The 12,960-nt window shown below is 48.6% G+C and overlaps 1 long non-coding RNA gene across 1 annotated transcript in view; it reads right to left on the bottom strand.

The window, feature by feature from the left end:
* Positions 1-426: 426 nt before the first annotated feature.
* Positions 427-12,960, bottom strand: part of LOC142311264 (uncharacterized) — a 34,180-nt gene continuing 21,646 nt past the window's right edge. The window contains exons 2-3 of the long non-coding RNA XR_012754255.1: positions 10,006-10,098; positions 427-1,560 (exon numbers count right to left, since the gene is read on the bottom strand). This is a non-coding gene — a long non-coding RNA (uncharacterized LOC142311264). The remainder of the gene's footprint in view (positions 1,561-10,005; positions 10,099-12,960) is intronic.

Here is a 12,960-nt window from a genome sequence, read left to right as displayed (position 1 = left end):
CTGCCAAGTAGTACCGCCTACAGTCAGGAAGTCCCGTCCCTCCCGCACTCTTGGTCCTAGTTAGGACGCTACTCCCTATACGGGCATGCCTTCCGGACCAAACAAATTGACTGAATATGCGCTGCATCTTGGCCCAATAGGTTGCTGGAACATAGACCGGAACCGTCTGTATCAAGTACAGCAATCTCGGCAGGGCCGTCATCCTGAGCGCGCTGATCCTGCCGAACCATGAAAGAGTGCCCCTGTGCCACCGGGCTAAATCACCCTCGAGCCGTGACAGGAAACTTTGGTATGCAAAACCGGAGGAATTGGAGAATGAGGCAACAGACATATGCAAAAATTATCATTTTATTCATTAAAATACATACAAATTGACATAAGGATTATATTGCATGGGTGGAAGAAGTCGACCCAGCAGTGAGACATAAAAGTAGGAGTAAGGAGAGAAGAGGAGGGGGGGAAATGGTGGGGCAACCTGCCGACCAGGACCAACCAAATTATGGTTAAAGAATATTATAGTGCCACCACTCACAAAATTGTCATGTGGTGAATTGTGACAAGGAGAGCAGACCGGGCAGTATGATGGAATTCAAAAATAATCTGCAGAGTGCATGTACCTATGTTAATGTTTCCCCCAGGGACACGCCGCAGTCCTAGGGAAGTCAACTGGGTCGCCGCACGGAACCACAGGCGAGGATAGCCTAAATGGGGTTGTGTCAACAATAATATATGTATATTAATAAATCCAAGCCTGGTGCACCGCGCTATCGACGCAGTATGGAGGGAACAAGGGCTCCTATAGTAAGAGTGCGGCAATGTGATACTGGGAGGACTGCAGAACTATGCACCTGTGTATATGCAACATCAATATGCAAGGTGATGCAATTGATTCTAGTGCCCGTCAGGACTGATCAGCCAAAATATGGCATATGTGCTGACAGCGCGCAGCTACAGGGAGCCGCAGAGCAAACAGTGAAGATCAATGTATAGGTAAGATCACTGTGCAGCAACCCGGAGCAGCACGCAGTCAGACAGTGCCTTTCCCATGGTGGAATAATGAAAATAAGAATACCTGTTGGTTGGTACTGGGGGCAGGGAAAACAGCCTCCTGACAGCTGTTTCGCAGCGTTGCTTTTTCGGAAGGAGGTAGGCATGTAAAATGTATGCAAAACTTTATAAGAAATAGATAAGGTGTGTGGAATTAAACACTAATCGCGATCATGCATCTGCGCATGCGCCGGCGTCCGAGTACGGAAAGCGAGGGAGAGCAAAAACACCGCTGTGTGCGGCGCACGCGCGGGGCCATGGGACGCGTCACCATGGTACCCGCGCGTGCGCACCAACGGGCCCGCTCTCCGTCGCCACCCGCAGTCAGAACGCCGGAGGACGCGCGTGACCGCTCAAGGGTGAGTGACAGGAAGTGGATAATAGTACAACACGTGACAATGTACATAGAGATACACATGAGAGGCGAGCAGGGAGTTGCTGTACAAAGGACCACACGTTCAACGAAGAGATTCATAAAAAACTTGTATAATCAATAGATAATATGTACAAGACCTGTAAGAATAGAAAAGAAGGGAGGATAAAAACAATTATTAAAATGATGTAAAGCATACAAAAAATAAGAGCCCCACAAGAACACCCCATATGACAAATAATATGATATCAGTAATATATATATCAGTAGCAAAACATTATTAGCATAGCGACCCGAAAGAAAGAGGAGGAGGGGACGGCATAAAGGAAGCACAGAAGGATAAGACAAATTGGATGGATAAAATCCATGATTAGGATTTTATTGCATAAGCAGACAACCGCAAGGTATCCTAACCAAACACAGGAGAAAGATTGGGCCGTATAATTACAGGAAAGGGGCGTAACTGACTACCTCGTTTAAACCGAAAGGAACGAGGGTGTTCAGGGAGACGATCCACTTGGACTCCCGCTGCGCAAGACTCTTCCGTAGATCGCCCCCCCGAACACCCCCGTGGATAACATCAATGCCCCTGACCTGCAAGGATTTAGGGCTACACTTGTGAACAGCCCTAAAATGGCGGGGCAAGGTTTTCAAGAGGGTGACGTCTTCCATAGTGGCGGCAGCAATAATGTCTCTCACGTGCTCCCTGACTCTAATGTGGAGCTCACGGGACGTGAGCCCCACATAAATCAGGGAGCACGAGCATGTTGCATAATAAACTACATGTGTAGTACTGCAAGTGATGTAGTCGTTGATAGAAAACGTTTTTTTGCCATCAGACGAAGTGAAAGAGGACACCCTGATGATGTTAGCACATGCGGCACAATGGCCGCATGGAAAACAGCCCCGAAGTGGGCCCCTGGAACTAAAGGGGTTCTGTCTAGGAGGGACATAGTGGCTCTTGACGAGAAGATCCCCCAGGTTTTTTGCCCGCCTAGCCGTCATGAGAGGTCTCCTAGGAAGCACTGCAGCCAATGTTGGCTCCGTAAAAAGTACAGACCAGTGCTTCTCCAGGATTCCCCTCATCGTGTCCCACTCGTGATTAAAAGTCCCAATAAAACGGATCTGATTGTCCATGGTTGGCCGACGTTGTTTATATTGGAGCAGGTGTTCCCTGGGGGTATTTTTTGCACGTAGATAGCCTTTCTTGATACATCTATTGCTATACCCCCTCTCTCTAAACCTGCATCGGAGATCGGACGACTGGGTTTCAAAGGTGGAAGAAGAAGAACAGATCCGCTTCATCCTCAAAAACTGTCCGGTCGGGATGGCGCGTATGGTTGAAATGGTATGACCCGAGGATGCGTGTAGGAGGGCATTGACCGACGTATCCTTGCGGAAAACATCAGTCTGGATCCCCCCCGCCGCATCCGTATAAATATTAATATCAAGGAAATCCAAGCTGGTATTACTGGATCTATAAGTCAACTTGATATTAAAAGGATTGATGTTAAGGTCATCCATAAATTGATCGAGCTGCCCGACTGTGCCCTGCCAAATGACAAAAATGTCATCAATATAGCGGAGCCAGCACTGCACATGGGAGCTCCCCACAGCACCACCATCACCAAACACCAACCTCTCCCAGTATCCTAGGAAGAGGTTGGCGTAGGCAGGTGCGCAGGAAGCGCCCATGGCAGTGCCGCGCCGCTGTAAATAAAATACATCTTTAAAAACGAAAAAATTATGAGTCAGGGCAAAGTCGAGCAGCTCCATCACAAGTGAAACCATGGCGCCATCGAGACCGGAGGTTGAGAGGTAGAAGCGGGCTGCCTCCAGACCGTCAGCATGTCCGATGCAGGTATAGAGAGACTCCACGTCGGCACAAACCATGATCATGTCCGAATCCATAAAGATGCCATCAAGATGCCTCAGGACGTCCGTGGTGTCCTTGACATAGGAGGGTAAATTTTCAACTAAGGGTTTTAAATAAAAATCAATAAATTTACAAATAGGTTCACATAACCCTCCTATGCCGGACACAATCGGACGTCCCGGGGGGTTGAGGGCATCTTTATGGATTTTGGGTAGAAGATAAAAAGTGGGAACACGTGGACAGCTAGTGAGCAACCCCCGAAGCATCTTCTCGTCAATAATCCCCTGGTGATGGGCCTGTGTAAGAATCTTCCTCAGAGCAACAGAGAAAGCGGTCAAAGGATTATGAGTGAGACGAAGGTAAGTTGATTTGTCCCTCAGCTGCCTTAATGCCTCTTTCTCATATTTCTCTGTTGGCCAGATTACTATGTTGCCCCCCTTGTCCGCTGCCTTGATCACAACATCATCATAACCTTGTAAGAGAGTGACCGCCGACCTCTGACGGTGAGTTAAGTTATCATATTTTCGTCTGGATGATACTTTTTTGAGGTCGTCGGTCACTAATCTAAGGAAAATGTCGATGGCCGGACAGAGGGACAAGGGGGGAAAACGTGTGGACTTGGGCCATAAGAAATCAGGTGTCCTACCTGGAATGGAGTTTTGTTCATCCAGGAGATCCTGTAAGTCCTGAAGGGCGCCCCTCTCGGTTTCGTCCAAGTCGCTCAACTGTTGCTTCCTTGAGTATAATTTTTTGAAAAGCAACTTACGGGCAAATAAATTAATGTCCTTCAGTGCTAAAAAAAGATTGAAGGAATTAGTAGGACAAAAATTAAGACCTCTGGAAAGCACATCAAGTTCATCTGCAGACAACACACGGGAGGAAAGATTTATTACCTGCAATCTACCTCTATTATTGGTTACCCCAGGCAATTTAGAAGTGACGTCGGGTATCCTTTGGCGACTGCGGGTTGTAACCCCGGTGATATTCGCCAAGCCGCGTGCTCTGTCAGATGAACCCGACGGTGCTTCATCCAGAGAAGATTCCGAGAAGAGAGAAGTCGAGCGGGACCGAGAGGGGGGTGCCTGTCTAAAGGGTCTTCTGCCTCGGGAATACCGATGGCTCCACCTGTAGACAGATCCTGTGGAATAATCATTGGCATCGCGCTGGAGTTTTTTAGATTTAACCTCACAAACCTCCTTCTCCCATTTCTGGGCATCAGTGGATACTTCAGACATGAATTTATTGAAGACCTCCACTGTGCATAGACTCTGGATCGTCTTTTCAAGATTCTCCAATTCGCTCTCAATAAGATCCAGTGTAGTGCTATTATGCTTGGAGAGGAGGTACATGCATTTCAGGGAACAAGATTGTAGGTTGTCTTCCCACTCCTTTTTGAAATTATCCTCAACTGTAGGGAAGGAGGGGAAGACTTGGACACGAAGTCCACGTGGTATCCAAGCATTCTCTGTGTATTTGGCCAGGAACGCACGGTTCCACCATAGGCGAATTCTCCTTCTGTATAGCTCCCTATACCTTTGTATAGAGGATTGTAAGGATTGGTTATCCTCATTTATCGGGTCACTATTGATACTAGAATACGTATTCCCACATTCTTGAAAGACTTTATCCAACTGTGTACGCCACACCTGGTCGCGTGAGCGAAAATTCATAATGGCTGGCAAGGAAACTGTGAAAAACACAGAAGAACAGATTATGAACAAAAATTTAGCCATATTAAATATAAACCCCATGGAAACACTCAGTAGTGACCCATAGGGAAATGCCTACTCCGAGGAATATGCAAAACCGGAGGAATTGGAGAATGAGGCAACAGACATATGCAAAAATTATCATTTTATTCATTAAAATACATACAAATTGACATAAGGATTATATTGCATGGGTGGAAGAAGTCGACCCAGCAGTGAGACATAAAAGTAGGAGTAAGGAGAGAAGAGGAGGGGGGAAATGGTGGGGCAACCTGCCGACCAGGACCAACCAAATTATGGTTAAAGAATATTATAGTGCCACCACTCACAAAATTGTCATGTGGTGAATTGTGACAAGGAGAGCAGACCGGGCAGTATGATGGAATTCAAAAATAATCTGCAGAGTGCATGTACCTATGTTAATGTTTCCCCCAGGGACACGCCGCAGTCCTAGGGAAGTCAACTGGGTCGCCGCACGGAACCACAGGCGAGGATAGCCTAAATGGGGTTGTGTCAACAACAATATATGTATATTAATAAATCCAAGCCTGGTGCACCGCGCTATCGACGCAGTATGGAGGGAACAAGGGCTCCTATAGTAAGAGTGCGGCAATGTGATACTGGGAGGACTGCAGAACCATGCACCTGTGTATATGCAACATCAATATGCAAGGTGATGCAATTGATTCTAGTGCCCGTCAGGACTGATCAGCCAAAATATGGCATATGTGCTGACAGCGCGCAGCTACAGGGAGCCGCAGAGCAAACAGTGAAGATCAATGTATAGGTAAGATCACTGTGCAGCAACCCGGAGCAGCACGCAGTCAGACAGTGCCTTTCCCATGGTGGAATAATGAAAATAAGAATACCTGTTGGTTGGTACTGGGGGCAGGGAAAACAGCCTCCTGACAGCTGTTTCGCAGCGTTGCTTTTTCGGAAGGAGGTAGGCATGTAAAGTGTATGCAAAACTTTATAGGAAATAGATAAGGTGTGTGGAATTAAACACTAATCGCGATCATGCATCTGCGCATGCGCCGGCGTCCGAGTACGGAAAGCGAGGGAGAGCAAAAACACCGCTGTGTGCGGCGCACGCGCGGGGCCATGGGACGCGTCACCATGGTACCCGCACGTGCGCACCAACGGGCCCGCTCTCCGTCGCCACCCGCAGTCAGAACGCCTGACTGTGCTTCCTTTATGCCGTCCCCTCCTCCTCTTTCTTTCGGGTCGCTATGCTAATAATGTTTTGCTACTGATATATATATTACTGATATCATATTATTTGTCATATGGGGTGTTCTTGTGGGGCTCTTATTTTTTGTATGCTTTACATCATTTTAATAATTGTTTTTATCCTCCCTTCTTTTCTATTCTTACAGGTCTTGTACATATTATCTATTGATTATACAAGTTTTTTATGAATCTCTTCGTTGAACGTGTGGTCCTTTGTACAGCAACTCCCTGCTCGCCTCTCATGTGTATCTCTATGTACATTGTCACGTGTTGTACTATTATCCACTTCCTGTCACTCACCCTTGAGCGGTCACGCGCGTCCTCCGGCGTTCTGACTGCGGGTGGCGACGGAGAGTGGGCCCGTTAGTGCGCACGCGCGGGTACCATGGTGACGCGTCCCATGGCCCCGCACGTGCGCCGCACACAGCGGTGTTTTTGCTCTCCCTCGCTTTCCGTACTCGGACACCGGCGCATGCGCAGATGCATGATCGCGATTAGTGTTTAATTCCACACACCTTATCTATTTCCTATAAAGTTTTGCATACACTTTACATGCCTACCTCCTTCCGAAAAAGCAACGCTGCGAAACAGCTGTCAGGAGGCTGTTTTCCCTGCCCCCAGTACCAACCAACAGGTATTCTTATTTTCATTATTCCACCATGGGAAAGGCACTGTCTGACTGCGTGCTGCTCCGGGTTGCTGCACAGTGATCTTACCTATACATTGATCTTCACTGTTTGCTCTGCGGCTCCCTGTAGCTGCGCGCTGTCAGCACATATGCCATATTTTGGCTGATCAGTCCTGACGGGCACTAGAATCAATTGCATCACCTTGCATATTGATGTTGCATATACACAGGTGCATAGTTCTGCAGTCCTCCCAGTATCACATTGCCGCACTCTTACTATAGGAGCCCTTGTTCCCTCCATACTGCGTCGATAGCGCGGTGCACCAGGCTTGGATTTATTAATATACATATATTGTTGTTGACACAACCCCATTTAGGCTATCCTCGCCTGTGGTTCCGTGCGGCGACCCAGTTGACTTCCCTAGGACTGCGGCGTGTCCCTGGGGGAAACATTAACATAGGTACATGCACTCTGCAGATTATTTTTGAATTCCATCATACTGCCCGGTCTGCTCTCCTTGTCACAATTCACCACATGACAATTTTGTGAGTGGTGGCACTATAATATTCTTTAACCATAATTTGGTTGGTCCTGGTCGGCAGGTTGCCCCACCATTTCCCCCCTCCTCTTCTCTCCTTACTCCTACTTTTATGTCTCACTGCTGGGTCGACTTCTTCCACCCATGCAATATAATCCTTATGTCAATTTGTATGTATTTTAATGAATAAAATGATAATTTTTGCATATGTCTGTTGCCTCATTCTCCAATTCCTCCGGTTTTGCATATTCCTCGGAGTAGGCATTTCCCTATGGGTCACTACTGAGTGTTTCCATGGGGTTTATATTTAATATGGCTAAATTTTTGTTCAGGAAACTTTGGTAGTTTAATTGAAAGAGCCTGGACAAGTCAGATGGGATCTTGATGCCCAAGTATCCAATACTACCGTGGGGTGGCCATCTAAAGGGAAAGTTTGGTTTTATAACGTTCACAGTTGTTTGGGGTAGAGAAATATTTAGGGCCTCTGATTTATCAAAATTGATTTTAAAATTGGACCATTTGCTAAAGCGGTTCAGTTCCACCATTAAGGACAGGAGAGATGTGATGGGGTTACACAGATAAACAAAAAGATCGTCAGCAAAGGCAGCGCATTTATGCTCCCGGTTGGCGATCTTAATTCCCCTTATGTCCGAGTTGGCCCGGATGGCCGACAACAAGTGTTCCATGACTAAGACATACAGTAAAGGTGACAAGGGGCATCCCTGCCGGGTCCCGTTTCGAATGGAGAAGGGTTTCGACAGAGTGCCATTAATCTTAAGGCGAGCAGTCGGGGTATGGTATAAAGCCATAATTTTAGATGAGAAAACCGGTCCCAGGCCTATATGGTCCAGGGTTTGTGCAAGTGACTGCCAGGAGACTCTGTCGAAAGCCTTCTCAGCGTCCAAAGACAGAAACATCAAAGGCAGTTGTTTAGTATGTGGGTGTTGAATTAAATCCAAGGTTTTTATGGTGTTGTCCCTTGCCTCTCTACCCGGGACAAACCCGACCTGGTCAGAATGGATCAGGTCAGGAAGCAAAGGACCAAGTCTATTTGCCAAAAGCTTGGCATAGATTTTTAAATCTACATTAAGAAGTGATATCGGTCTAAAACTACTACACACCGTGGGGTCTTTTCCAGCCTTACTGAGTAGTGAGATGTGAGCCGTGGTGGAGTGGGGCGGAAAGGGGACAGAGTCCGAAATCGAGTTAAAGGAAAGGAGCATTAGGGGCGCTAATTGTTCCGAAAAGGATTTATAAAATTTGGCGGGGAATCTATCAGGGCCAGGACTCTTGTTTCCAGGAGTGTCGCGAATCACTGTCAACAGGTCCTCCAGTATAAATGGACTTTCCAAGTTGTCAATTATAGAGCTGTCGAGACATCTAAAAGGTGAGGGCATTGATGGACACTCATCACTCGACCTGGGGGGCTCGACAGGTAAATTATATAACTTGGAATAATAGTCGTGAAAAGTATTTGAGATGTCTGGGGTGGCATAGAGTATTTCGTCGCGTGGGTTCTTGATGCAAGGTATGAGGGTATGGGCTCTTTCTTCCCTCAGCGCGTTGGCCAACAATCTGCCGGGTTTATCCCCAAACTCGTAAAACCTCCCCCTTCCCACCTGTATTAGACGCTGATATGAGGAATCAAGCAGTTTTTTAACCTGGAACCTAGCTTGTAAAAGGGCTTGTAGATTTGTGGCTGATAAGGCTCGCTTGTGGATGAGCTCCAGTTCAGAGACCTTATGGAGAGCTTTTACTATGTCTTGGGCCTTTTCTTTTTTGATTCGGGACCCGTGCTTAATAAAAATACCTCTTAGGACACATTTCAATGCTTCCCACTTATATGTGGGGGCTGTGTCATCTACTGAGTGGTCCTCCATGAACCTTGTAATAGAGGTCTGAATGTCAGTAACACAAAGCTCATCCAGTAGCAACGACTCATTCAGCCGCCACGACCCTTTAGGAGCCGAAAGAGAGGGGATCTCTATCGTGCAATAAACCGGCGCATGGTCTGACCACAGTATGTTATCCATTCCCGTGTGTCGAATCCACGGGAGCGCGTTATGTTGTATTAGTATGTAGTCAGGACGACTATAGGAGTCCTGAGTGTGTGAATAGAAACTATAGTCTCTGTCCGACGGGTGTTGTATTCTCCAGGTGTCCAACAGTTGAATGCGCAGTAGAGCTTTTTTGATACGTTTAATGGTGGTGTATGCAATACTAGATTTCCCTTTGGAGTTATCTAATGTGGGGTCGAGGGTGACATTAAGGTCGCCACATAAAATTACCGTGCCCTGTAGCAAGGGGATCGCGACGGCGATCAGACGGGAAACAAAACTGTCCTGTTTTTGATTTGGGGCGTACGCATTAATTATTGTGAAAATGTGGGTTCCCACCCTCAGTGAGAGGATAATATATCTTCCAAGACTATCCGTCGTGCACTTTAAGATTTGATGTGGGAGGGATTTATGGATGGCTATTGCCACACCTTTGGAACGGGAGTCTGGGTTGTCCGAGGATACCCATGTCTGGTAATATTTATTTTTAAGAATAGGGGCATGTCCTTGTTTGAAGTGTGTCTCCTGGAGACACGCTATTCTCACCTTCCGTTTATGAAGATGATACAGTATCTGTGTCCTTTTCTCCGGAACATTGAGGCCCCTGGCATTGAAAGAAGTGATGGTTAGGTCCGCCATCTATAAAAGAATAGTACATTAGAGATATATAAGAGAGGGTATCGAACACGATCAGCCCGGCCGCCGAGAATAGAAAGAAGGGAAGACTGGAGGTAGGTAGGATGTAGCAGGGAGAAAAGGAAAAGAGAAACGAAAACAGGGAGAACATCAGGCAAAAAAAACCTTGCACAGTAAACTAAATCCGAACAAATGTTCCTAGGGAACACATCCGCCTGATCTAGGCAGGACAGAGGATCTCGACCTATTTGGGGAAAAAGGATGTCAGACATAACCAAGCAGAGCTCCGTGCATGCTAAAAACATTAAGGATAACCACAGAAACCGGCAACAATATCAGATATTCATGTAATACGGGCGATGAATAAACTTAGAGGCAGCATACGAGAGTCAAGTAACTCAAATAACTGTAAGAGGCATAAGTCATAAGGGCGCATTCCGCCACTGAGGACATCTATATCGGTCGCCGAGGGCGACCCGCCCCACGACCCCGCATTTCTCTCTGAGGCAGCCCCCTGCCGAGCTCAGGAGGTGGAGTCAATCTGGAAGAGGCAGGCCGTCCCCTAGGTACCCACTGCTGGAGTAGGGTAGTCGGCCAGGTTGCAATAGGGATTGTAGGCAGATTCAGGCTCTTAGTAAAAGCCGGGAGGTCTTCTGGGGATCGCAGGACCGTCCATCGGGAGTCCTTCCGCACCGACAGGGAGAATGGAAATCCCCACCGAAACGGTAGACCCCTCTCTTTTGAAGCATCAAGAAGGGGCTTAAGAGTCGCACGTTGGGCCAGGGTGTGGCGTGAGAGATCCGGCATTATGCGTATGGTAGAGCCATAAATGACAGGTTCTGTTTCCTCCTGGCTGCTTGTAAAATGTCCTCCTTTATAGCAAAAAAGTGCACCCTGCACACGACATCTCTCGGACGGGAATCATCTGGATCCGGAGGACGTAGAGCCCTATGGGCTCTATCAAGTTCAAGGGGAGCTCCTGGTGGCCTTTTTAGCAGATTATTAAAGATGGAATGAAGAACAGCAGGTATGTCAGGGGCAGCGATAGATTCCAGAATACCTCTAACACGTAGATTGTTCCGTCTGTTTCTGTTTTCTAAATCATCTACATGTTGTTGAAGGGAAAATAGTTGCTTGGATTGGTTTTCTACAGTCTCTTGAATAAATTGAATAGACACCTGAGAATTTGATTGTTGTTCAGTCAGGGTGTCTACCCTGTGAGTAAAGACCCAGTCACACACAACGACTTACCAGTGATCCCGAAAACGATGCGACCTGATAGGGATCGCAGGTAAGTCGCTGGGAGGTCGCAGGTGAGATGTCACACAGTCAGATCTTACCAGCAGTAGCGACCTGTATAACGATCTCAGCAGTTACTGTGACCCTGTCACACAGTGTCAAACACAGCGATGTGTCCTGCCCAGCAGGACGTCGCCTTTGAAGAAAATGACCTGGACCATTCAGCAACGACTAGCGATCTCACAGCAGGGGCCTGATCGCTGGTAAGTGTCACACATAACGAGATCGCTAACGGGATCGCTACTGCGTCACCAAAACGGTGACTCAGTTGCGATCTCGCTAGCGATCTCGTTATGTGTGACAGTACCTTAAGTGAGGAGAGTTCCTGCCTTAATTGGATGAATTCTTGTTTACATTCCGCCACCACTTGATTAGCCAATGCTGCAATGTCGTTCTTGGTGGGGATCGCTTGTAACAGTGACCGCAGGTCTGCCAGAGAAGCCGGGCGGTCGTCGCCCATCGAGGTGGTAGTGTGAGACATATTGGGGTATGCATAGAAAGATTCCTGTATGGCTGGACCATATATTAGTGTTTGCGTACTTTGGGGGTTCTTTATATCGTCCCACCTTTGTGGCACAGACATGTGACGAATTGGAGGTGTTCCCAGTACCCTGGGCCCTCCATTCATGGGGATCAGTGTGCCTTTTTCCAGGTCTCCGCCTGCGGCCGTCGGGCTCCCAGCCCCAGAGGATCCAGAAGACCACCGATCTGGGGAGGAAGGGGGAGCTACCCTCTGGGGTAATCCCCAAGACTCTGTGGCAACCCCCCAGTGATCATGTGGCCCTCCTCTGTTCACAGCTCCCCCTGAGGGTCTTGTGGCCCCTGGTGAGGATGCATGGCTGATAGCGTTGCCCCCCTCTCTGGATTGAGCCCCACTCATCAAGCCCTCCCGCGGGCCCTGTACCTGAGTATTGTAGCTCAGCAGTCCATCTGGGTTAGGTGCTGCTCCCTCCTCACCTCTGACCGCTGCACTATTGCTCGCAGATGGGAGCAGTGGTGCCTGGTGTGCAGCTTCTCCATGCGGCGCCCGCTTCTTCAGTGCCCGGGCCTGCAGCGGTGAGTCATCTTCTGAGCCCGAGCTCACGTGCGCCCAGTGCCTGCACGCCTCGCTCCTCACAGATTCCCTGGAGCCGGCCGCAGGTGAGTTACGAGGGCTACCCGGCTCCCGCAGAGTCCCAGCGGAGGGCGAGACAGGTAGGACGGCTGCTGCAGGCGACCCGTCCTCCCGCCTTGGACTGCCTGTCAGTAGCTCTGAAGCGCTGCCGCCATCTTGGAATGGCGCCACTGCCGGCACCGCTTCTCCCACTGCGGGGGGTCCCTCGGCTCCCGCCGCCGTGTGTCCTCTAGAGGGTCCCTCTAGGTCACAGGGGGACCCTGTTGCCTCACCTCTTCTCTGGGTCTTGGGGCTTGCTGCCCCAACGGACACCGATGTAGGGATCCCTTCAGACCTCACAGGCCTCAGTTCTCTCCCTGGCTGAGGCACATTCCCAGGCTCCCGGGACCGGGTGAGGTAAGCCCCGATTGTGCCCTGGGATGCAGGGGGTTGCCCCGAGGTGCTGGGCTTGT

Source organism: Anomaloglossus baeobatrachus, chromosome 5 (assembly GCF_048569485.1).
Source record: "Anomaloglossus baeobatrachus isolate aAnoBae1 chromosome 5, aAnoBae1.hap1, whole genome shotgun sequence".
NCBI lineage: Eukaryota > Metazoa > Chordata > Amphibia > Anura > Aromobatidae > Anomaloglossus > Anomaloglossus baeobatrachus.
The sequence above is the reverse complement of the archived record's forward strand: the minus strand, read 5'-3'. Positions and strand labels throughout refer to the sequence as shown.